This window comes from Liolophura sinensis, chromosome 6 (genome assembly GCF_032854445.1).
Source record: "Liolophura sinensis isolate JHLJ2023 chromosome 6, CUHK_Ljap_v2, whole genome shotgun sequence".
Taxonomy (NCBI): domain Eukaryota; kingdom Metazoa; phylum Mollusca; class Polyplacophora; order Chitonida; family Chitonidae; genus Liolophura; species Liolophura sinensis.
The window spans coordinates 80,669,326-80,696,264 of record NC_088300.1 but is presented as its reverse complement, the minus strand read 5'-3'; the positions used below and the strand labels follow the sequence as shown (position 1 = coordinate 80,696,264).

Sequence of the window (26,939 nt, the reverse complement as noted above, 5' to 3'; positions counted from 1 at the left end):
GGGTTTTATAATTTATTGATTTTGCTACTCTGTTCATTTTAATGCTTTGTTTATTAATTTTAATAGTTTTTTATTCTTTTAATACCTTGTTGGAGAATAAGGCATGATCTGGGCTGTGTTACACACAGTGTCAAGAAATATTATGTCATAGATATACATGTACATGTACTTGCTAGAATGTGATCTAAATGTATGCATGCTCACATTAGAGCATCCCAGTATAAAAGTGTGATTTCATGATCACATTAGAGCATGGCCCAGTATAGAGGTGTGACTTCATAATCACATTAGAGCATGGCCCAATATAGAAGTGTGATCTCATGATCACATCAGAGCATGGCCCAGTATAAAAGTGTGATTTCATGATCATGTTAGAGCATGGCCCAGTATAGAGGTGTGACTTCATAATCACATTAGAGCATGGCCCAGTATAGAAGTGTGACTTCATGATCACATTAGAGCATGGCCCAGTACAAAAGTGTGATTTCATGATCACATCAGAGCATGGCCCAATATAGAGGTGTGATTTCATGATCACATTAGAGCATGGTCCAGTATAAAAGAGTGACTTCATGATCACATTAGAGCATGGTCCAGTATAGAGGTGTGACTTCATGATCACATTAGAGCATGGCCCAGTATAGAAGTGTGACTTCATGATCACATTAGAGCATGGCCCAGTATAGAAGTGTGACTTCATGATCACATTAGAGCATGGCCCAGTATAGAAGTGTGACTCCATGATCACATTAGAGCATGGCCCAGTATAGAGGTGTGACTCCATGATCACATTAGAGCATGGCCCAGTATAAAAGTGTGAATTCATGATCACATTAGAGCATGGCCCAGTATAAAAGTGTGAATTCATGATCACATTTGAGCATGGCCCAGTATAGAAGTGTGACTCCATGATCATATTAGGGCATGGACCAGTATAAAAGTGTGATTTCATGATCACATTAGAGCATGGACCAGTATAAAAGTGTGATTTCATGATCACATTAGAGCATGGCCCAGTATAAAAGTGTGACTTCATGATCACATTAGAGCATGGCCCAGTATAGACGTGTGACTTCATGATCACATTAGAGCATGACCCAGTATAGAAGTGTGACTTCATGATTACATTAGAGCATGGCCCAGTATAGAGGTGTCACTTCATGATCACACTAGAGCATGGCCCAGTATAACAGTGTGACTTCATGATCACACTAGAGCATGGCCCAGTATAGACGTGTGACTTCATGATCACATTAGAGCATGGCCAGGTATAGAGGTGTGACTTCATGATCACACTAGAGCATGGCCCAGTATAACAGTGTGACTTCATGATCACATTAGAGCATGGCTAGTATAGAGGTGTGACTTCATGATCACATTAGAGCATGGCCCAGTATAACAGTGTGACTTCATGATCACACTAGAGCATGGCCCAGTATAGAGGTGTGACTTCATGATCACACTAGAGCATGGCCCAGTATAGAGGTGTGACTTCATGATCACATTAGAGCATGGCCCAGTATAGAGGTGTGACTTCATGATCACATTAGAGCATGGCCAGGTATAGAGGTGTGACTTCATGATCACACTAGAGCATGGCCCAGTATAACAGTGTGACTTCATGATCACATTAGAGCATGGCCCAGTATAGAGGTGTGACTTCATGATCACATTAGAGCATTGCCCAGTATAGAGGTGTGACTTCATGATCACATTAGAACATGGCCCAGTATAGAGGTGTGACTTCATGATCACACTAGAGCATGGCCCAGTATAACAGTGTGACTTCATGATCACATTAGAGCATGGCCCAGTATAGAGGTGTGACTTCATGATCACATTAGAGCATGGCCAGGTATAGAGGTGTGACTTCATGATCACACTAGAGCATGGCCCAGTATAAAAGTGTGACTTCATGATCACATTAGAGCATGGCTAGTATAGAGGTGTGACTTCATGATCACACTAGAGCATGGCCCAGTATAACAGTGTGACTTCATGATCACACTAGAGCATGGCCCAGTATAGAGGTGTCACTTCATGATCACACTAGAGCATGGCCCAGTATAGAGGTGTGACTTCATGATCACATTAGAGCATGGCCCAGTATAGAGGTGTGACTTCATGATCACATTAGAGCATGGCCAGGTATAGAGGTGTGACTTCATGATCACACTAGAGCATGGCCCAGTATAACAGTGTGACTTCATGATCACACTAGAGCATGGCACAGTATAACAGTGTGACTTCATGATCACACTAGAGCATGGCCCAGTATAACAGTGTGACTTCATGATCACACTAGAGCATGGCCCAGTATAACAGTGTGACTTCATGATCACACTAGAGCATGGCCCAGTATAATAGTGTGACTTCATGATCACACTATAGCATGGCACAGTATAACAGTGTGACTTCATGATCACACTAGAGCATGGCCCAGTATAATAGTGTGACTTCATGATCACACTATAGCATGGCACAGTATAACAGTGTGACTACGTTACATGTAGTACATGTATAACACCATCCTGGCTGCAGCTGGACTTAGTAAAGCATGGGATAGAGTTTCCTGACAGCATGCTCTTCATTCCTGTTGAGCCCTTACAGCTGGTGTAGTGAAATTAGACCTTTGCCCTGGCTGCAGGGATGTAATAATCAGGCAGGTCATTTTACTGTACATCAGGTTTCTCTATTAGCAATCCTACTCTGCAGTTGCACATCTACGGCTGTCTGTTACAACTTATCCTTTGACATCAGATAAGTGTAGTCTTTAGTCAGTGAAAAAGGCTTTGCTATTCATCACCAGGGTACCACAATGGTGTGCAAAAACTGTAAAGATATCCATCCAGTATCCAATGGTACTATTCTGACAGCTGGATCTGATCAGATCCCCAGTAAATGTGGCTTCTTCAATCACACCAACACACATTTCTATTCGCCCCAGTAAATGTGGCTTCTTCAATCACACCAACACACACTTCTATTAGCCCCAATAAATGTGGCTTCTTCAATCACACCAACACACATTTCTATTAGCCCCAGTAAATGTGGCTTCTTCAATCACACCAACGCACATTTCTATTAGCCCCAGTAAATGTGGCTTCTTCAATCACACCAACACACATTTCTATTAGCCCCAGTAAATGTGGCTTCTTCAATCACACCAACACACATTTCTATTAGCCCCAGTAAATGTGGCTTCTTCAATCACACCAACACACATTTCTATTAGCCCCAGTAAATGTGGCTTCTTCAATCACACCAACACACATTTCTATTAGCCCCAGTAAATGTGGCTTCTTCAATCACACCAACACACATTTCTATTAGCCCCAGTAAATGTGGCTTCTTCAATCACACCAACGCACATTTCTATTAGCCCCAGTAAATGTGGCTTCTTCAATCACACCAACACGCATTTCTATTAGCCCCAGTAAATGTGGCTTCTTCAACCACACCAACGCACATTTCTATTAGCCCCAGTAAATGTGGCTTCTTCAATCACACCAACACACATTTCTATTAGCCCCAGTAAATGTGGCTTCTTCAACCACACCAATGCACATTTCTATTAGCCCCAGTAAATGTGGCTTCTTCAATCACACCAACACACATTTCTATTAGCCCCAGTAAATATGGCTTCTTCAATCACACCAACACACATTTCTATTAGCCCCAGTAAATGTGGCTTCTTCAACCACACCAATGCACATTTCTATTAGCCCCAGTAAATGTGGCTTCTTCAATCACACCAACACACATTTCTATTAGCCCCAGTAAATATGGCTTCTTCAATCACACCAACACACATTTCTATTAGCCCCAGTAAATATGGCTTCTTCAATCACACCAACACACATTTCTATTAGCCCCAGTAAATATGGCTTCTTCAATCACACCAACACACATTTCTTTTAGCCCCAATAAATGTGGCTTCTTCAATCACACCAACACACACTTCTATTAGCCCCAGTCAATGTGGCTTCTTCAATCACACCAACACACACTTCTATTAGCCCCAGTCAATGTGGCTTCTTCCATCACACCAATGCGCATGTCAATGTTTCAAGCATCTACAATAGAGTTCCTTACACAACAGGCTAATGAGGAATGTACAAGTTAGACATAATGTGGCTAGGAATAACATATGTAGAATAGCTTCATGTAATAATGCAATGGACAATGAAGCCAAACTACATGTACATAATGTACATCAGTACAACAATCTTACATGTAATATGACAACAATCTTACATGTAATGTGACAACAATCTTACATGTAATGTGACAACAATCTTACATGAAAAACAAGATGTAATAGAACATGATATGATCCTCTTCCAACATTTCTGAGCAACTTTGTACACCAGTTGCAAGTACACCAATTATAACTTAACAAACTCACTTAACAATGATTTACAGAGCACAAAGAATGCCCACAACCTAAACTTCTATAATATATAATCACATGTGAGTTCTCAAAGCTTAGAAAGTTAGCCTACACTGATACATTGTAGTATGGGAACACCTATACATGCACAGTACCCTGACAGTGGGATAAGGGAAGCAGATAGCACTTACACTGGAGGATACCTAGAGTACCTAGATGGGGTACAGTCAATGCCTGTCCTACCGCTGTGAACTGATCTCTGTGTGTGTGAGAGCTGGGACTAGAGGCAGCCCAGATAAGCAGATGATTCCTTCACAGCTTATCACACAACTGGAATTACTACAGCCCCTACATCAAAGCCACATGAACCAGGGATGCTTCCTGGGCTACAGGACTACCTCTTACTGAGGCAGGACCACATGGCAACAGCTACATGTACATGTACTACTACACCCCAGTCTGGCCCCAGTGCCCACAGCTTTACTAAATAAGGAGGAAGGAGGGTGTAAGGGCTGTCCAGGGGCTACTACTGGGGGGGGGGGGGGGGGAGGTTCAAACTGGATGTTTGACTGCATCACATTTCATAACAGGACCTTCCCAGTGTGGACATGCGAGCTGAGGATGTAATACTATTACAGGACTACAGGAAGCTGCTATTACATGATCCCCTCATCCACATGGGTACTCTACCCTCCACTTTGTGGTAGATGTACAGGCTACGTGAATCATTCACATCCACAATATCAGATTTCTCTGAAAAACTGCTCAGATTATGTGTTATATCGCTGTAATTAGTAAAAACTCAGTTTAGACACTGCGGATATGTGCAGACAGTTTGATATACAATAGCTATAGGTAAAACACCAGTTTGCCGACGCCTCCAATGTGTAAGATATCTTGTGTGAGAGAAGTGTGATCACTACAATAGCCTGATGCTCTCCTGCTACCACTGACCCACATGTCCCTCTACAGCTCATGGCCAGTTACACTAGGTCTTTGATTCTAATGAAATACATTACGCAACTCTTCACTGTATGAGAAGTATGTGTATGTATGACAGTAAGTAATGGTGTGTGTGTGTGTGGGGGGGGGGGATTGAGGGGAGCTGTGGCCAGCAGGGTGAGGTATGATCACACAAGCTCCTGTTTTGTCCTACCTGCCACCAGCTGCTAAGGATAAGGTGAAATGTATAGCAGTTACAGGAAGTTCATCTGTAGTAGGCTCTTTTGACTTCTTCTATTAGCACAGTGCTGGCGGCAAAAGTCCACTTAACTAGTTAGAAAATGAGCTGGAAGCAGCATCCAGTTACGGCATACCTGGAGTGTGTGGCTTCATGACACTGACACACCCTCAAAGATGTCCTTGAACATGTCACATAATATGTTGTGTCTTAACAAGCATTAAGTAGTCTTTATCAACAAATACTCAGTGCCACCATATTGCAGTTTTCAAGAAGGTTAACATCACAAATCTCACATGGGCGAGCCAATCCTTTTATCCTTCCTATGACACCAAAACCACAAAATACCATTCTCAGATCAATACAACTTTAAAAATCAAACAAAATGAACAAGTCAGTCAAGGACGAAATTTTAGTCAAATACAATAGTTTGTTGCAAGGTCCCCTCAATAAATGCATTAAGCATTTCAAATGCAGACATCAAGCTGTCAGAATGAGTTACATGTACAATGTATTAAAGTGGCAAACCTGTGATGTCATTGGGCATCATATGGTCAGAACAAGCCACCACAGTCTCCAATGTTTTCACATGCATTACTACATGGATGAAAAAATCATGAACAGAAAATAAATCATAGTGTGTCTTTCATCTGACATATATTTAAGGCTAGTTTTATATCTTTACATTTAATCTCTCTTGTCATGTCGTTATTATCACTGAACACCTGAACTGATGGAAGCACAGCCACCTTGTGACAATCTAAGGATAAATGGGTCATGTTGGTCACACTGGATATCTGCAATGTCCACCGCAGGATGTGGTCATCTGAACTATGTCGGCTCCCTTTCACAATGTTACTTACAGAGGTGTACTAATGACATCGTAAAGTTTAGAACAATTTACATGTACCACTACTAAATTTACCTGTACTAAACCTCCCCTGTACTGAGCTCACAAACTGGAACATGGCAACACAAACAATAAAGAGTAATAATAAGTACTCAAACCATATACATGAACATGTATGTAGTCAGATTCCAGTAACCAAGCACTGCTGATGGACATAGTCAGGGTACTGACTGAAGAGTTCCTGTACAACACTTCACCACTTGACACTCGACCTGTCATGAAGTTACTTACCAATTAGTGCCAGAACATGGTAAACAGGTAATATGCCATCAGGCAGAAATCAGAGGTTTAAATAATACCGTCTGTAAATCAATTATTGTGGTATCCATGATCTCCCAACACCATGTTGACAATGCCAAAATTTAAGCACATTGCTGACTTCTATGCCCATGAGCATTCTTAGATCACCCTTATACACATAAGTAGTGGTCATGGTCATCTTCATGCTTACCTACATGTACTGGAAGGCTCCTAACCGCTAAAACGGAGTCAGTTTATTTTATTTGACTGGTTTTCAAATGTTTACAGCCGATATGCACTGCTATCCTTGTATAGGGGTACAGTACATGAAGCTGAAAAAGCTTCTCTTGTGCCAGTCCTAACCCAACACACATCTACCTAATCAAAGCACCCTATATACATTCACGTTCCAGAATTCCTTAACCTGTTGCGCATATCACTATGATTGACTTTTCGGACTTTATATCAGGCTCCTCAAAATTTAGCTCAGCCAAATATTCAAGGAAGTTCAACACAGCATAAAAGCATTGAAGATGAGAAACAATCTGGCCAGGACATGGACAATTCAGTCAACACAATTACATATTGTCAGCAGTAATGAAATGAGCTTCCTCCTCCACACTTCCTGTTCCAGGTTTCACTACATACACATTGTAATTGTCTTTACTTCCTTTTGATAAAAATACAGGGTGCATAGGCACTTAGACTGGAGTGATTCATGGAAAATGACACAAGGTCAGCATCAATCTGAGCAGCATTTACCTGTATCTGTACAGGATACGTCCATGTTGAAATCACAGAAAAAAGGTTAGTTAACACATGCACACTGAATGACATGAAAGAAAACAAGAAATACAAACGATGGGATTTCATGTTCTCCTAGCCAAACGGCTTGAATTTGGAAAAATGAAAGAAACCCTCAGTAGTTTGTAAATTTATGAAAACAATGTAAACCTGTAATTTACCAAGATTTCATATTTAAGGTTTGTCCTGGGATACATGCCAGGAATTCAGTGACACCCCTATTGATCTCTACTTGTTTTGGTATCATGATACAGTTTATAAATGAGCATTCAAAGCTCTCTGCTGGCATAATAACGTGTCCCACAACCTAAACATCACGACACACCACCAAGCAATACGACAAAACAATGTAAACCTGTAATTTACCAAGATTTCATATGTAAGGTTTGTCCTGGGATACATGCCAGGAATTCAGTGACACCCCTATTGATCTCTACTTGTTTTGGTATCATGATACAGTTTATAAATGAGCATTCAAAGCTCTCTGCTGGCATAATAACGTGTCCCACAACCTAAACATCACGACACACCACCAAGCAATACGACAAAACAATGTAAACCTGTAATTTACCAAGATTTTATATGTAAGGTTTGTCCAGGAATTCAGTGACACCACTATTGATCTCTACTTGTTTTGGTATCATGATACAATATATAAATGAGTATTCAAAGCTCTCTGCTGGCATAATAACGTGTACCACAACCTAAACATCACGACACACCACCAAGCAATACGACAAAACCATTGACAATATAGACAATTTATTTATTTTATTTCATTGGTGGTTTAGCCATACTCAAGAATGTTTCACTTATATGACGGCGGCCAGCATTATCATATGGTGGGAGAAAACCTGGCAGAGCTCGAGGGAAACCTGATGGACTATAGTAGGCCATATACTTAAATATCAACCTGCCTATAGTGTGTATCTTCAACAATATTTAACCAGCATGCATATAATCTTACATGTACATTGTACATATCTTACCTCTCATAAACACCTAAATAAGTGGGACACAAAGCTACACAATAAACCTATTTATCACCACGTACACCCCCCACCCCAAACACAACCAATCCACTGATCTCTGCATTTTCTCCACTGCCATTCTGGAATGAGAACTCTGACAAGGGCAAATGACCTACTACCACTGGTAACTCTGGCCTATCTCCACAGCTAATTAATACATTTTTTCTTCCTAACATGTAGTAGTCCATGTAAATGGTAAAAAAACAAATCCACACTAAAATGGAATGTGGTTGTAAAAGCTGATAAGAATGTATGGATGTAGCTACTGGCTCTAGGCTCTACACATCATGACATACATACACAGACTGATATCCAGCTTAGATCTACCTGATATCAGCTATAGTTGACCTATGATGTATGGCTTCTGGAATTCTGAAGTTCCAGAGGCTATCAAATCATACAGGAGTTAAATAAGCTTGTATCATTTGCAGTGTAACCATTAAAATTAAAGCTAGAAATCTGTTAAGAAGTTTACAACCCCAAAACATCAAAGTGATAAATGTAGCTTCCTTCTATTCAGACAAACAAAAATTTAAAAAAAAAACTGTTATTGTTCAGCCTTTTCGCAAGGTGTTTACTCAAGCATATTCTCAAGACATTATTTTGTGTAAACTGATAAAATTATACATTTTGCGAAGCCCTCAAACTGACCAACTCAACCAATGTAGTTTTGTCTCCAAAATCAAATTAAAAATACGCAGAAACTGCAATCAAAGTTGCTGTTTCATGTAGAAAAAGGCAAAGGAATTAGGGTAACATTCATTTTCAGACTCGTAACTTTAGATAAAAATGTCTACAACATACTGTGTCACAAACAAGACTATCTACAACCTTTCACAGAGATATTTTTCCCAATATTACTGTAAACTTTGTTATCAATGGTTTATGACAATGACCATGTATCTTCATCTTTAGAATTGTAGGTTCTCCGACCAACACCCAACCCAAATTACCCATTAGAATGTGATCCCCCTATCACACTGAATATATGGTAGACTGCTGATGACTCTGTACATAGGCCATTTACTGGCTTTCTCTGGGAGGCTGAGAGAATCGCGGAAAGAACAGGGCAATTCTTTGGCAACCTGCCCTAGCAACGGAAAGGCCTCTGGTCCACTTTCTCACATTTAATATGTTCTTACTAATGGCACTGTGCACGGTACACGAACAAGTATAGGATACAGGGAAGGTTCTATTCCAGAGCAATGTCAAACAGGATAGGCATCTTAAAGTGTACCTCTTACCGGAAAAATGCCATGGGGCTGGTATGCCCCAGCAGCTAGCTTATTGGGGGCCAGTTGTTCCCGACTGTCCTATCATTTACATGTGGTACCAGATTTAACTTCAAGCCAAACTCAGTTCTGCACCTGCCCCCCCCCCCCCAATTGTGGGGGGGGGATATGAAATATGAACTAAATCTGATGCTGTTCCATTTTGCTCTCTCTCAAAAACATATTGGTTGCTGGATTTTATTAAAAAGATAACTATATCAATAGCTATTACACTTTTGAACGACTGGGTCCTGAACTTCATGAAACATTACAGAGACAGACACACCAACTCTATCCCATTATACCACGGTGTAATGCCCCAGCTGCTGGCTAACTGAACTTTGTCAAACACTACAGAGACAGACACACCAACTCTATCCCATTATACCACGGTGTAATGCCCCAGCTGCTGGCTAACTGAACTTTGTCAAACATTACAGAGACAGACACACCAACTCTATCCCATTATACCACGGTGTAATGCCCCAGCTGCTGGCTAACTGAACTTTGTCAAACACTACAGAGACAGACACACCAACTCTATCCCATTATACCACGGTGTAATGCCCCAGCTGCTGGCTAACTGAACTTTGTCAAACATTACAGAGACAGACACACCAACCCTATCCCATTATACCACGGTGTAATGCCCCAGCTGCTGGCTAACTGAACTTTGTCAAACATTACAGAGACAGACACACCAACCCTATCCCATTATACCATGGTGTAATGCCCCAGCTGCTGGCTAACTGAACTTTGTCAAACATTACAGAGACAGGCATACCAGCTCCATCCCATCTTACCACTGGGTAATAACCCAGTTGTTGGTTAACTGAACTTTGTCACACATTACAGAGACAGGCATACCAGCTACATGGCATCTTACCACTGGGTAATAACCCAGTTGATGGTTAACTGAACTTTGTCAAACATTACAGAGACAGGTATACCAGCTCCATGGCATCTTACCACTGGGTAATAACCCAGTTGATGGTTAACTAAACTTTGTCAAACATTACAGAGACAGGCATACCAGCTCCATGGCATCTTACCACTGGGTAATAACCCAGTTGATGGTTAACTGAACTTTGTCAAACATTACAGAGACAGGCATACCAGCTCCATGGCATCTTACTGCACAATAGAGAAAACATGCGCATGTGCAGGTGTAGGTAAGTACATATGTAACCCAGACACAGAAATAGCTTGGCATCGGTGAGCTAGGAATCTAGGAAACACCAAAACTAACTTAGGCCAGCACACTAATTAACAAAGACCCAGATCTGTAGGAATGTTAATAGCTAATGATAGCATTGTTTAAGGCAACAATTCACCTTGTTTTCAAAGTAAGTTTTACCTTAAATGTGACAAGAGAAATGCAAGAGATTTCCACAAGCTTTTAATCTGAAGGGGTTTTAATTGCTAGGCAACAACTCAGCAAACATTGGAATTGCATCACCATGGTAACAAACATGACAGTTTAAAGTGAAATTAATCACTACTGTAGTTGTCAGAAGTGTGAGTCATTTAGAAGCTGCAGAGGAACTTAAACTATAAAAAAGATCTAAAGCATTAAAATAACCCATAAAATCTATTCTAAACAAATGTTTTCTTGTCAACACCGAGACTTGGTGGCCTAAACATTGAATCAGTGTGATGGAAAATACATGTTAACTTGCAAAAGTAAAGCTTTTATAACAGCTCCAGATCACGTCACTCAACCATCCGACCCATAACGGTGATAACAACCCTGAACTTTTGTAACAACCCTTAATAGCAACCCGTAACAGTAGTAACAACCCTTAACAGTGGTAAAAACCATGAACATCAGCAAGAACCCTTAACAGTGGTAAAAACCATGAACATCAGTAAGAACCCTTAACAGAGGTAAAAACCATGAACATCAGTAACAACCCTTAACAGTGGTAACAACCCTTAACAGTAGTAACAACCCTGAAGATCAGTAACAACCCTTATCAGTGGGTAATAACCCATAACAGTAGTAACAACCCTGAAGATCAGTAACAACCCTTAACAGTAGTAACAACCCTGAAGATCAGTAACAACCCTTATCAGTGGGTAACAACCCTGAACATTAGTGACAACCCTGAACAAGCCTGCTACAAACTGTAGACTAGTACCTCCATGCACCATGCACCAGCAGATGTACGTCGACTTGAGTATCCCATTGACACACAGGTAAAAATAGCTCCAGCAATATGTGCTGTGCAAACTACCCAGGAAGGTGATCTAACATACTCCCTGCATGGTGAGCCCTTGTTGGCGTTCTGTCAGATTATGAATGGTCACCATTAAAACTACCCAGCCTAATATACAGCTGGAAAAAAGTAGCAGAGCAACCCATTAACAGGGCAAGGTTCCTCCTCAAAATAGAGCAGTGTCTGGTTTCTCTTCTAGCACCAGCTACAAGTGACTAAGTGCTCTAACAACTACATGTTGGGGGAAGTCCTTATCCTATGTGCTGGCACAGATTATCATGATTGTGGTTTACATTTCAACATGTCAGACATCAAGGCCCTTGGGTATTACTATTTATATTCACTGTATGATTGGAAAATTTAGGCTTAAATCCATTGGAAAAACTAAACTTTTTAATGCACACATTTAAAGTATAATCTCTGATTCAATTTCATTGGTGCTTCCTGAATCAATAATCAGTCTAAACATGCAAAGTCAATCTGAATAATAAAACAATTAATCACATTACAGCAGCATACCAAAATGAGAGTTAATCAAGAAAAGCAAACAAAAGTTGTGTAGTGTAATCTAAGCATACTGGAATTAAGTATATTTGCTTTATGTTCATTTAATTTGGTAGGTTTAAAATTTGGTGGCAACCCTATACAGTGTGTGTACAAGACATGACATTACTAAAGCTGTAAAGTACACGATAAATCACACATTAACCCTAACAAATACTGCATTCTACAAGTCTCAGAGTGCAAGACTCAATCATATTCATTCCTTGAGAGACTCTAATATCCATTCTGTTATTTCCGTATGGTGTTACAAAGTTAGTTAGGGTTAAATCCCTGCGCAAAAGAGAAGAGTTACAAAGTCAGTTAGGGTTAAATCTGTGCGCAGAAGAGAAGAGTTACAAAGTCAGTTAGGCATAAATCGTTGTGCCGAAGAGAAGAGTTACAAAGTCAGATAGGCTTAAATCGTTGTGCAGAAGCGAAGAGTTACAAAGTCAGTTAGGGTTAAATCGTTGTGCAGAAGAGAAGAGTTACAAAGTCAGATAGGGTTAGATTGTTGTGCAGAAGAGAAGAGTTACAAAGTCAGTTAGGGTTAAATCGTTGTGCAGAAGAGAAGAGTTACAAAGTCAGATAGGGTTAAATCTGCGAGCAGAAGCGAAGAGTTACAAAGTCAGTTAGGGTTAAATCGTTGTGCAGAAGAGAAGAGTTACAAAGTGGATTCTCCAAATCTTATTTACATGAAGGCATGTCATGATAATGTGTAATTGGAGACCTACGACAGTGAAGTGGATCAAGCAGAGTAGCCCTAGGAAGTGGATCAAGCACAGTAGCTCTATGAAGTGGATCAGGCACAGTAGCTCTATGAAGTGGATCAAGCACAGTAGCCCTATGAAGTGGATCAAGCCCAGTAGCCCTATGAAGTGGATCAAGCCCAGTAGCCCTATGAAGTGGATCAAGCCCAGTAGTCCCATGGAGCAAATCTTGGGTTAGCACCAAATGGTGGCTGTGTATATAGCCCTATGAAGTGGATCAAGCACAGTAGCCCCATGGAGCAAATCTTGGGTTAGCACCAAATGGTGGCTGTGTATATACATGTATGGAAGTAGTTCAAGCCTAAGATACATGAATCTTATTAGCGGGGTCAAACAGAAATCAAGGGTAGGAAGTTGAACTCTCCCGCTTCCAGTGGCCAAGGCGGATGAACTAGGTTTCCAAAGTCAGTCACTCACATACAGCGCAAACACTGCAGCCAATGGTTTCAGCTAACTCATCCTACCGATTACCACTCCAGTTTAACCTTTTTGCCCTTCTTGTCATGGAGCAAAACAGTTTACCTGACAAGTTAACAAGGACTACTATTTACCTACACATATCAGTGTCTCTACAAACCAAACACTGTACACCAACCAGCAGTGTATGCCAAGTCTGGTTTATTTGAGAGAAAGAAGAAAGAAGAGAAAACAGAAAAAATGATTGGATATTCTTATACTCCATCTCTGGCAAATGGTCTCAGCAAAGATAGACACCCAAGTGCTAACCCTGGCATTACTTATTAATGGTAATACTATGGTGATCTACCAGATGTCTTATCGCAGAAATGTCAGTTTCACACAAAGAGGAAAGCAGAGAAAAGAAACAGAATCCCTTTCATATTTGCATTCTGCTAGTACTTGTGGTATTTGCACTATAACTACATACACGTACACAGTCTGTTAATACATATATAGATAATATACAAACTAAACATACAGATGTTTGGAGCTGCTGTAGCTTACATGTACATGTATATATCACACAGAGCAGGGGGAAATCTTCACTGGAAACAGATGGTTTAGTTTTTATGACAATCAGGAAAATTTCCACAAAATGCAAGGGTTTCTGTTAAAGAGCAAAATGAGTCTGGGAAAGACTACTGCTTTAATTGGACACCTTGAAGGTATCAGGCTTATGTTCAAGCCCTAAATCACCAGACCAGAAATCCAGCCAATCACAGTTATTCTCATAACACCGTTTGTCTGTGAAAGCAGATGTCTATGAATTTCAAGGTATCTGAGGTTGGCAGCTGTTTTTTTCCAAAAATGTAAGCAGATTTTTATGTTATGTGAAATACATGTTAGGCTTAAAGTTTGATGAGAACTCCACACTAAGAGAACATGCAGAGAGAGCCATGTACACAACTGTGAGAAGCCAGAGTTCTGCTACAGCATAGCAATGGCTCCAGACATTTCCGTCAGCAAATTAGCTGTGTGTCCTTCTGGCCAGTGTTCAACTGTCACACAAACACTCATCAGCCAGCATCACTATACACACTACACAAACACTATGTCTCAGGATATTGGTACCTTGGAAATTTCACATTGGCATATCCATGTACACTGTGATACCATGGAAGAATTCTAGACAGCTTTTGTGCTGTACATTCCCAAATTATGTCCCAGGCCTGAATACATAACAATATGCTTTACACATGTAGCCATATTGTGACTCTATACAATACATGTATTTGCAGTTTGTCAAGTCAATTTACCAAGTTCCACTTCTTATTATAGCTACTGCGGGGAAAAGGCTTGCATCATTTGATTCTGCAGGCTTTTTCTACAGTCTGACAGTCAGGTATCTTGATGCGAACTACATGTAGATGCATCATCGTTATATGCATGCATACATGTATGTGTGTAATAAAACTCTAGCTACATGCACATTTCACCTGTGTAACAGAACTCTAGCTACATGCACATTTCACCTGTATAAGAGAAACCCAAGCTACACGCACATTTCACCTGTGTAACACATTTACCTATGTAACAGAACCCTTGCTACATACACATTTCACCTGTGTAACAGAGCCCTAGCTACATACACATTTCACAGGTGTAACAGAACCCTAGCTACATACACATTTCACCTCTGTAACAGAACCCTAGCCACATACACATTTAACCTGAAGACTCCATTTCAGAATAGTTAAAGATAAAACCTGTAACCATACATTGTATCTCTTCCATTGGTGCACAGTATTATGTTAAGCTGGCAATCATGTCTCTTAATATGGCACCTGAGATGTATACCTGTACTGAGGATGAGCATGAGCACACTTCCATGTAACTACCAGTGCTCGGTCCATGTCTGAGCACACTTCCATGTAACTACCAGTGCTCAGTCCATGTCTGAGCACACTTCCATGTAACTACCAGTGCTCAGTCCATGTCTGTCCACAAATGATTGACCTACATGTGAAATAGAGTTCTAGACACGCTGATCAATGGACAAAGACTTGTAAGGAGAGATCAGTAGAGAGGAGCTTAAGTATTTCTACCTGTCCACCTAGGCTAGATCAAAGAGGAAGTCCTGAAGAGATCCAGAACAGAGCACACACTTTACCATATATACATAAGCAATTCACAACGGCTGTGAGAGTTCAGCAGTTTACATGCTTTATGTCAATTCTAATCTTTTGTAACAGATCAGTTTTACACACATTTTAATATTAATAGAGAGAGACAGAAAAAAAAAAGCACAACCAATTTGTGTACATTTATGTGCCTGCACATACATGTATTAGTGTGAGATACCTCAAATGTCCTCTTGAAACCTGCAAATACTTTTGGTACCTGGCACACCACTCTTAATTTTTACTTGCAAAAAAAGGGCACATTATGTATATAGCACAGTTTTCTCATAGAAAAAAGCATGGTTAATTTGGCAATACAAGATAAGCAAGCTTTGCATACAACTGTTCTTCATGGTAATAACAGAGCTAGAGTAAATCACTCCTTGTAGTAAAATCTACATGTATGTTTACACCTGTATATCTGAACGCCAAATTTTCAAGAATTTGCTGTCAGCACAACTGTAAAGCCAAAACCCTACACATGCACGAAGTGGCCTGAATTCTTCATCGCATTAATTACTCCAATCTGTCAGAAACCTCCACCCATGTCCCATTCTAGTGTACAATGTAAAAGATTTCACCACGGAATATTCCACAAAACTGTTTCCGGTTACTACTATGGCCATTTGCTCATCTGGTTACCAGTGGTTGCCAAGGTAACCTTGAGGTAGAGCTGATATACTTCTACAATCAACTCCACTTCTACATGTATTTCTCAATAAATGACAATTTATACATAGGTGGTGACAGTGTGAGGGAAACAGGCGAATTGGAGGGCAGGGGTGAGTGGAGGGCAGGGGTGAGTGAAAGGGCAGGGGTGAGTGGAAATCAGGGGTGAGTGGAAAGAGGCAACTTTTGGGGACAACAACTGACCCAGTTAGGGCAAAGTCAACCCTGGTGTCATAAATCTGTAACTCAGCTGGAAGGGACAGAGAATCCTGCTGATTGGATGACAGAGGAGATTGGAGATCCTGGGTTCAAGTGCCACACTTAAATTCATGCCAAATTAATCTACAGTACTTAAAATTCACCTTTGTCTAGACTTGCCTATCCAGATGCAACGGTTAACAGACCTCAACAGAAGCTACTTGAGTTCACCAGGGATGATTTGTTACTCAGTAAACTTCACTGTTTTATCTCCAGAATATAACGTATGGAATCTATTACCTTCTGGCCATCTTAGCTTTCAGAAATACAGATCTGTACCTCTTCCACTCACCAGCCTGGAACTTAGTCTCTTGAAGTGTGATGTGCTCAGTATGTCAAAACTGTATGCTACAAAAACATGTTTTCATGAAGTAATTCTCCCAGCTGTTTACCTGATGTCTGTTTATCTCCATACATGAACACATACGTTAATCTTAGAGCTACAGGTAAATATATATGTACCATGTATGAGCAGAGAGCCATAAACTTAACACATGTAACCATTACAGTTCCTTTGAAGTAAACTTATGTTCTCTATGCCTGTAGATCAAACAGATAAGAGGATAATACAGGGCTATATCTGCTGTTCAGTTGGTAGTCCCTTTTGATATCTTTGTACTGAGTAAAATGTTGCTCAGAGTGTCTCCGTTATACCCAAGTTGATTCACCACTTTAACAGCTCGTATAACCTGTGTAGATTATCTGCACTCTAAGATGACTGGATACACTCAATGTCCTCAATGTGACAAAATTTGTTTCTATGTACCACAGCCTAAAAAATCAATTACATGCTTTTGATTTTGCATATCTAACTGATAGGCCATACCAGCTATGTTATGCAATACAAAATACTGTATTTCATGTACTTTAGGTACCTGTATGGCGAGACAGCTCCAGCAATTAGAGCCGACACTGAAATCAAGTTTCGAATACCTACATATATATAAGGTACATAGCAAATTCCAATATTTACTTACCAAACGTGAATGTATACAATATGTACAGGAGCAAGAGATGTTCCGACAGTATAACATGAAGGCTTACCTTAGTGAATGGAAGATGGTCAATGCTGACTGGCCCTGAAGAAATGCAATGTGCTTCTGCTCCTGTAAATAAAGGAGGAAAGGAAATAAATACAACTTTAAATCATCTCTTATAAAACTGATAATTATGACATTAAAAAGGCTACACAGCTGTACATCACATATCAATTGTCAAATAATACATCTCATAGTTCTTTGAACCATAATTGTTAAACCCCTTAATTGTCAACTGAAGAAGATAAGAAAACAAACATACATGTAACCAACGTGTTCTCATCAACAAGGCAGTGGCATGTACATGTATATAAATGTTTTCTGGTTGTGGGTCCACATCAACAACAGTAGTAGTAAAGCAGTGATGGAAGCGTCATTAGTACTGGTTGAAGGTCCACAGTAGTGCTGCTTGACAGTTGACAATAATAAAGGTCCTCAGCAATGCCGGTTGAAGGTCCACAGAGGTACTGGTTGAAGGTCCACCTATAAAAACTGCAGTGAAGAGAGGAGCAGTGCTGGTTGATGGTCCACTTCCAAAGGGTAACATGAGAGCACACCTGTACATGTATGTTATGACAACATCAGGTGAGAGAGGAGCAGTAAAGCTGGCTGAAGGTGTTCAGAAGACATTACGCAACTGTAACTCTACCCCAAGTACAGCCAAGATCTAAACCATGGGCAGGGAGGCAGGGGAGTGAGTGATACACCCAGGTCTTCCCTGACTACAGGTCACTGGTTTAAAGGGTGTAGCTGCCCCACAATAGGGAGGCGTCTCACACCAGGCATGCCACACAGCCATACGCATGGTGGGTGTTCGACCTATAGCCACATTACGGTCTGCTCCACTGATTAATAACACTGGACAACTTTCCCTGAACGTTTGTAAAACTCATACACCTGGATAACAGTGGAAATGTTACCCAAACTGGATTATGAAGTAACACTAATTTATTAAGAGATTAAACCTACAGATACTTGTTTGTTGTTTAATACCATACTAAACGATACTTTGCAACATAAAATTTTTGGTAATAAAATCAATGAGTGCAAAATCAAATGTTTGATATTGTTTTAGAACAATGAAATAATTGCTTAAACATTAACCTTTTCTTGTGGATATGATACCATTCCTAATACATAATTAAGTTTGTAAAAGCTTTATAGCTTTTTCAATCTGTTCTACACGTGTTCTATATATTGCCATACTGTTCTGATCCAATCTGTTCCATTTACTCAAAGCCACATTGATCTGATCCATTCTGTTCTAGTTACTCAAAGCCACATTGATCTGATCCATTCTGTTCCATTTACGCAAAGCCACATTGTTCTGATCCATTCTGTTCCATTTACTCACAGCCACATTGTTCTGATCCATTCTGTTCCATTTACTCAAAGCCACGTTGTTCTGATCCATTCTGTTCCATTTACTCAAAGCCACATTGTTCTGATCCATTCTGTTCCATTTACTCAAAGCCACACTGTTCTGATCCATTCTGTTCCATTTACTCAAAGCCACATTGTTCTGATCCATTCTGTTCCATTTATGCAAAGCCACATTGTTCTGATCCATTCTGTTCCATTTACTCAAAGCCACATTGTTCTGATCCATTATGTTCTAGTTACTCAAAGCCACATTGTTCTGATCCATTCTGTTCCATTTACGCAAAGCCACATTGTTCTGATGCATTCTGTTCTAGTTACTCAAAGCCACATTGTTCTGATCCATTCTGTTCTATTTACTTTACTGGGAGTCTAGATTCCCTACTTAACAAGCTTGTGTGTTAATGTTACTCTATGTTAAATGTGATGAAAACACAACATTTTGAGTAATTCTAGATCAGTGACATCTAATAAATTGCAATTAACATCACTGCATTTTTTAAAATCTAATTCTGCTTACGCCATAGGTCAAGGGGGCGTGTAATTTGCTACTATTTAAGCATTTACATGAACAGATAGAACTAGAATCCAGTATACCCCTGCACCCATTAACTTCATTGAGGGGAGTATAATAAAACCCTAACTGAGGTAGATTTACCAGAGGCCATATTTTAACAGTTACATATGACCACTTGCCAGCTATCACCATGTCATCGCTGCTCTGTTTTGTCTCTCTATGCTGCACGTCTTAATTATATAACATGCATTTACCTGAACAGGGAAGGGAACACCAATGAGCCTATAGGTAACACAGAAGACCATCACAAACTGACACCTACACGTATGTATACCCATCCCTGCTATCACTTAACATGTTTACCACTTGATTTGTCTGAAGTATCTAAACAGACTGTGCAAAACCTTGGTTAAGAATGGCACAAAACACACTAGCATTCACAAGGTGACCTGTGCCATCATGTCTTACATATGCACCTTTGTAAGCCACAGCCTGCACAAAGTCATCCAAAAAGTTCAAATGTTTATTGCTTTCAAAACATATTCAAAAGCCAGCATTTGTCCCTGTAAAGTCCCAATGAATAGAACGCTCAATTTTCAAGCCTGGAAGTTTGTTTGCTATTTATGTGAGTGACAGCTTTACATGCCAGCCACGTTGGGGGAACTCAAAAGCTGACCTTGTTAAATCAGCTCTACATTACTAAACCTTCTCACCTGTCTGCAGTCTTCTATTCTAAATAGGTTAGTTCACTCTCCTGGTTGACAGACTAAACACATCCACACAGCTATATATTATACCTTGTGCAGGTTTGACACCAAGAATGCATGTTGAAAACTCCAACAGCATATTGTAGCCCCTTCATCATACTGTAGCCCCTTCATCACACTGTAGCCTTTCATCATATTGTAGCCCCTTCATCATACTGTAGCCCCTTCATCACACTGTAGCCCCTTCATCATACTGTAGCCCCTTCATCACACTGTAACCTTTCATCATACTGTAGCCCCTTCATCATACTGTAGCCCCTTCATCATCTACACGTCATACTCTGGATTTCTCTTCACACTTTCCTAATTAGTACATCATAATTACCTAGATGAATTCAAGAACTGATGCTCACTGATACAATGGATTTTAAGGAATATTAAAGCATACTAATTAATGCAAACAATTTAGTCACCAAAATATGTAGTTTTCTCACTTAAAACACGGCGCTTAGGGCAATCTGCTACATGAATGTATATGCTGGTTATGTCCTGTATAAAATATACCCCCAAAATATATCTCAGTGTCTACATAGATACTTCCATTACATGTGTATACAATGTAGGGGTAAATATCTTTATTAAAGCCTCTTCATGGCAAGTTATTGAATATTTAAGCCAAATATCCTGATAGCTATATGTCTGCCTGCGTAAACAGTGGTAAGGTAGTACACAAGCCTATTATGACCATCTCATTGCTGAAAGCCTCACCACACCCAGTCTCTCTTTGTAACTACAAAGCTGTCATCAGCTTTAAGCTTCAAACCACATGTACAGCTTTTATCTCCATCAACCAACATAATTATGCATGGTGTTTTTAATTTCTATCAAACTCTGGTATAAATACGGGCTCTACAGTCACTATTCAGATAGACATGAGGCGGTAAAAAGCCCCTGTGACAGCAGAGGACCATGATGTCCTCAAATGGAGCAATGTGTTTTCATGCAGCACTGGTCAAGCATGGAGTTTGACTGAGTAAGCTCAGTAAACACTTACTCTGGTACACATAACATTTGAACTCTTACTCTGGTACACATAACATCTGAATACTTCCTCTGGTATACACAACATCTGAACACTTCCTCTGGTACACACAACATTTTAACACTCTGATGCACACAACATTCAACAGTTAAGTGTTTGAACACTTACTCTGGTACACATAACATCTGAACACTTCCTCTGGTACACACAACATCACAACACTTACTAAGATACACATAACATCTCAACACTTACTAAGGTACACACAACATCTCAACACTTACTAAGGTACACATAACATCTCAACACTTCCTCTGGTACACACAACATCTCAACACTTACTAAGGAACACATAACATCTCAACACTTCCTCTGGTACACACAACATCTCAACACTTACTAAGGTACACATAGCATCTCAACACTTCCTCTGGTACACACAACATCTCAACACTTCCTCTGGTACACACAACATTCAACAATTAGGTGTTTGAACACTTACTCTGGTACACACAACATTTGAACACTTTGGTACACATAATATTTGAACACTGATACATACAACATTTGAACACTTTTGTACACTAAACATTGTAACACTGGTACACACAGCAATTGAACACTATTTGGTGCACACAACATTTGAACACTTTGGTGCACACAACATTTGAACATTTTGGTGCACACAACATTTGAACACTTTGGTACACACAACATTTGAATAGACAATCTGATAGCAACTGCCTGACCCAAGTTGGTAATTAAGCCCTCTTTTGGGGTTCTATCCATGAGGGGAAGTGGAACCATTTTCTATGTTGAGGCGCCATTTAACTATCAAATATGGCCAGGGTCCAGAGGCAGGCAGGGTTTAAGGCAAACTTAAGAAGATGTGATATATTTTCATGTTTTAAGTTTTCAAATATAAACCAATGATAAAGAATATTTCCCTGTTGATATACACATTTATATCAGTATTAATGGATGAAACACTGTTGGAGATAATTTCTGCATGTTTTATACACGTGACACATTTACATAGAACATGTTGGGATGATAATGTTGTATCAAAATGCTGATGGTAACAGCATTTTTTGGGTATCAACTATCCAGGCAAAACAGCTACAAACAACACACAGCTAACACTTTACTTGGTTTAATAATCTTACAGGATTTTATAGAAAAAATCCAACACATCTGTTCCATATATATTTTTTTACCATGAAACTTAAAAACTGAGGAACATCAAATGAGTCACTCAGTTGTTAACCCAAAACATGTCTGAGCTCATTCCTGCATCTGCTCTGAACCACCTGGATGAAGAACACGATTGTAACCCACTAAGAGTAGACCGTGTGGAAGATGAGGTGAAACCTTTTCTAGAGGGCAATTACACTGTACCTAATAATTACCTGCTGGGTAATTGCTCAAGCTTAACACATCTCTGCGAAGATCATCAATAAAATCTGAATCTGCCAGATTCCCTGACCTTTAGTGTGAGTATCACTGACACCGGAGCACACTCAGCTCTCTATGTGTACATGTTACACTTATCACATCTAATCAACAGTTCTCTAACTTCTATATTATTACAACATGCAACATTTTAGTTACATTTTTAATTCATTTTGTTTTCACAAAATGCTCTAAGTTAAAGTTAAATGACCTATTCAGTGGTTTATTAATTATTTCTGGTTCAAATCGAGCCAAACAAACGAGGAAATGTCTCGGGTATTTACCGGTATTCTTCACAATACCGTACAATTCACCGGTATTCTACCCAATTCTGACATCAAATAACAGTCATACTCCAAGATAAATTCCTCTGCATGTATACCGTACAGAAAACATAAGAAATTGTCCTGTTACATTATACTGAACGGATAGAATCTAAACGATGAAGAAACTGTTGATGCACATCACTGTAATAAATACCTGTTACCTGATCCACTCAATAACAATCTTTGATTTCATACCCCAACAAGGGCCCCATACTAGTCCTAGAGAACTGGATCTATTCCTACAGCTTCCACATGTATGTAGCTCTTGTTATTAATGATACTGATTATGTGTCATGATTCATCACTTCTTGTCATTTTTCTTGCGATTTTCACTGTGTGCCTGTACTTGTTGGCCTACAATGTGTCGTGAATATAAATATGCCAGTAGGTAGTGAAGCTCTTACACAGACATACATGTAACCTGAGTGACAGAGTAGACATGTATCAACCCTGTACAAAATGCTAACACTAGGAAACAGTACAGACCCAAAATCTGGAGTATACAGGTGATTTCACGACTTTGGTTGAGGTCCAGAGAGAGAGATATTTAATAAAAAAATGTTCACAAAACAAAACTTTTAATTGCTCTTTAGTACATAATCATGTAATAAATAAAAAAAAAGGCTACAAATCTGAACAATAATGTAACTTTTAATCAGTTTTTTTGTCAACATGTGGAATGGTGATACAACAGAAATGGGATGTTTCCAAAGTGCTTGAAATAATGTGCAGGAGTATTGCCAGGGGCTCTCCTAGCTCCATGCTGATATCCCTAAACTGTGACCTGTTTATATCCCAAACCAGGTACACATTCAGAAGTGAACTGTTTGCAGCTTACGGACAAACTGCTCCAGCTTTGTCATGCACCATTTGCCCTGTGTAACCTGATCGGTCTAGGCTTTAGAATGACCCATTGGGGTACAATATATGCTTCCTAGTCATCCACACTTTTGGTCCTGAAGCCGATGCATAAAGCTAAAATATACTCATTTATATCTGTTTACATGCAAAGCTGCATTACTGCCACCTGGGTGTGGCCTGGAATAGGACCTGACATTCATAGCCGTGACTACATGTGTGCATCAGCCACAAGCTGGAATAGGACCTGACATTCATAGCCGTGACTACATGTGTGCATCAGCCACACGCTGGGATAGGACCTGACATTCATAGCCGTGACTACATGTGTGCATCAGCCACAAGCTGGAATAGGACCTGACATTCATAGCCGTGACTACATGTCTGCGTCAGCCTCATGTTGGAATAGGACCTGACATTCATAGCCGTGACTACATGTGTGCATCAGCCACACGCTGGGATAGGACCTGACATTCATAGCCGTGACTACATGTCTGCGTCAGCCTCATGTTGGAATAGGACCTGACATTCATAGCCGTGACTACATGTCTGCATCAGCCACAAGGTGCCATTTGTCATCTGGACTGTTCAAATGAAATAGCGTCTGTCCTGTTTTGATTCTACTAGCAAGTCAGTAGAACAAATCGCACAATGTAAATGCTGCACTAGATGCATCTCTGACACAGGTCTGCTGGACTTGGACCTGACATTTGCTGTGTTCAGTCTCCTCATACACATTAAATTCATATTCTACATCTGTTATGTGGTAACTTCATCAACTTTAAGGCTGTTTTAATACATTATAAAATGTGACTCCCCAACAACAGGGATCACACACACAATACAGATGACAGATGAGATGGAGGGAGATCTAGAAAAAATGTCAACTAACTAATCTGTTCACCAGTAGAACAAACTGCGCCTAACAATGCCCAATCACTTTCCAGGTTAGTAAGTTTCCAAACTTCCCCTGCTTTGTATGACTGAGCTACTCCCATCTCTGGGCTAACAGAGGGTTTAACAACCAAGAGACTACCGGTAGTTGACTCTCAGTTTCCATAAAGAAGACAATCCACATTTACCAGCATGCATAATGTGTCTATTTATGGGAATGAATATGCATGAAGTATCCTACATACATGAATACATTAACCTGGAGATCTGTACAAAGGTGATGCATGGACATCCTACATCAGCCAACCTCTGTGCAAGCTACTTATAGTAAAGAATAAAGTAAGCACGCTATTTTAACCTAGATCACCAGTAAATGGTTTACATTTGTCATATAATAACACCTATAAAAAAATCACGGGCGACACATGAATATCATCAGATCAACAGAGCATCTTCCTTCCCTGTCTGGAATCTTTTCTCCATAGGCCTACTTGTGGTTCTGGTTCATAATGTTGAGCTATGTAATAATGAATGAAGACAAATACCTGGGAACCAGGCCATCAAGTCCCCCTTGCACTTTTCTGACTTACAAATATATAAAATGTCTACCATGAACACTGAACAGGTTTAACAACATTTTATAAAGAAGATGTAGCAATACTTAATCACACGCATGGCCTTCAGCTTAAAAGTATTCAAATTAGCTTGTTTTCCATTTTGCAGTTTGAAGGTTCATTTAGATTTAAGTCTGCATATAAAAACATAACACAGGGGATTCACCAAACACAAAAATATGTATGACTGATCATCCACGAACCAGCTGTTCACAGCTTTCCTCTGTAGTATAGGAGAGAAGATGTGTTGAGAAATAACCATGTTGTGGTGGTGTCTTAAGGTAAAATGATGTTTCAAATAACCTTGCACAAGCATAAAGGCCTCAGTCTCATGATCTTTTCTGAATAAATCAAAGAATTTATATTTCGATACATAAAATTTTATCTGAAATGTACTTGAAGATCTGTAGCCTAAAAACCACTACCCATGCGGCTGACTCATCTCTTATCGTCTGTAGAAATAACTAGAGCTCAACTAACAATAAGTATACTCTACAATTAAATACAAACTGCCTGACACACACCCATTAAGCTGCAACAGGCTGATTAGTTCAAACACATCAAACTTATGCCCAGCTTTACGATACTCTAAACCTTCTTCACACATAAAATCATGAGATTTTGAGAAACAAAAACCTGAATTTACCAAAAATATGTCTTTATCTTTGATTTATTTACTTTGTACCCCCATCCCACCCACAACAGTGCCATTTTTTTCAAGTCATGTCGACAATTGCATGAAGGAAAAAAAAGACAAAAAAATAATCACCATCATTTAACAAGGCAAAACTAGGTAAAAATACCATGTGATGGTGATGGCAGACACGAGGGCAAATTGTACGTGAGTGATAATAAGAGAGAGTTCACACAAATTTCTGAAGACAACTGCACAGGCCCTATATATAACTGCATCCATAAATAATGTGACAGTTCAACCCCTACTAAGCTGTCCTCCAACACGTCTCCAGAAAGTTTTGATTTTAAATTTACAGCATACAAGACAGCTTTCAACTGACAGGTTCTTAGCTAACTTTTCAACTCGTTCACGCTCTGGTAACTCGCCAATCATTACATGCACGAGGCTGAGGGGAGCGTCGATCCAGTCATGAGGCTCTGGTAGGGGTTCCTTCTGTCACAACATTATCATTTTCTCTAATCACAGCTCTGTAGTGTTGCAGCCTATGACAGTTTCCATGATTATCAGTTTCCTTCAGATCGCATGTGACAAGGTACGACCAGTCCATACAA

The 26,939-nt window shown here is 39.8% G+C and overlaps 1 protein-coding gene across 12 annotated transcripts in view; it reads right to left on the bottom strand.

Annotated features, from left to right (window-relative positions):
- The window catches only part of LOC135469212 (trichohyalin-like), an 82,309-nt gene that overhangs the window by 55,038 nt on the left and 332 nt on the right, over positions 1 to 26,939 (bottom strand). For 11 of the 12 annotated variants that reach the window (XM_064747770.1, XM_064747767.1, XM_064747772.1 and 8 more), the window contains exon 2: positions 17,909 to 17,970. The gene's annotated coding sequence lies outside the window, so the exon portion shown is untranslated. Of the gene's footprint in view, positions 1 to 4,584; positions 4,778 to 17,908; positions 17,971 to 26,939 lie in introns of those variants that run through there. The other variant, XM_064747768.1, reaches the window with a different exon arrangement.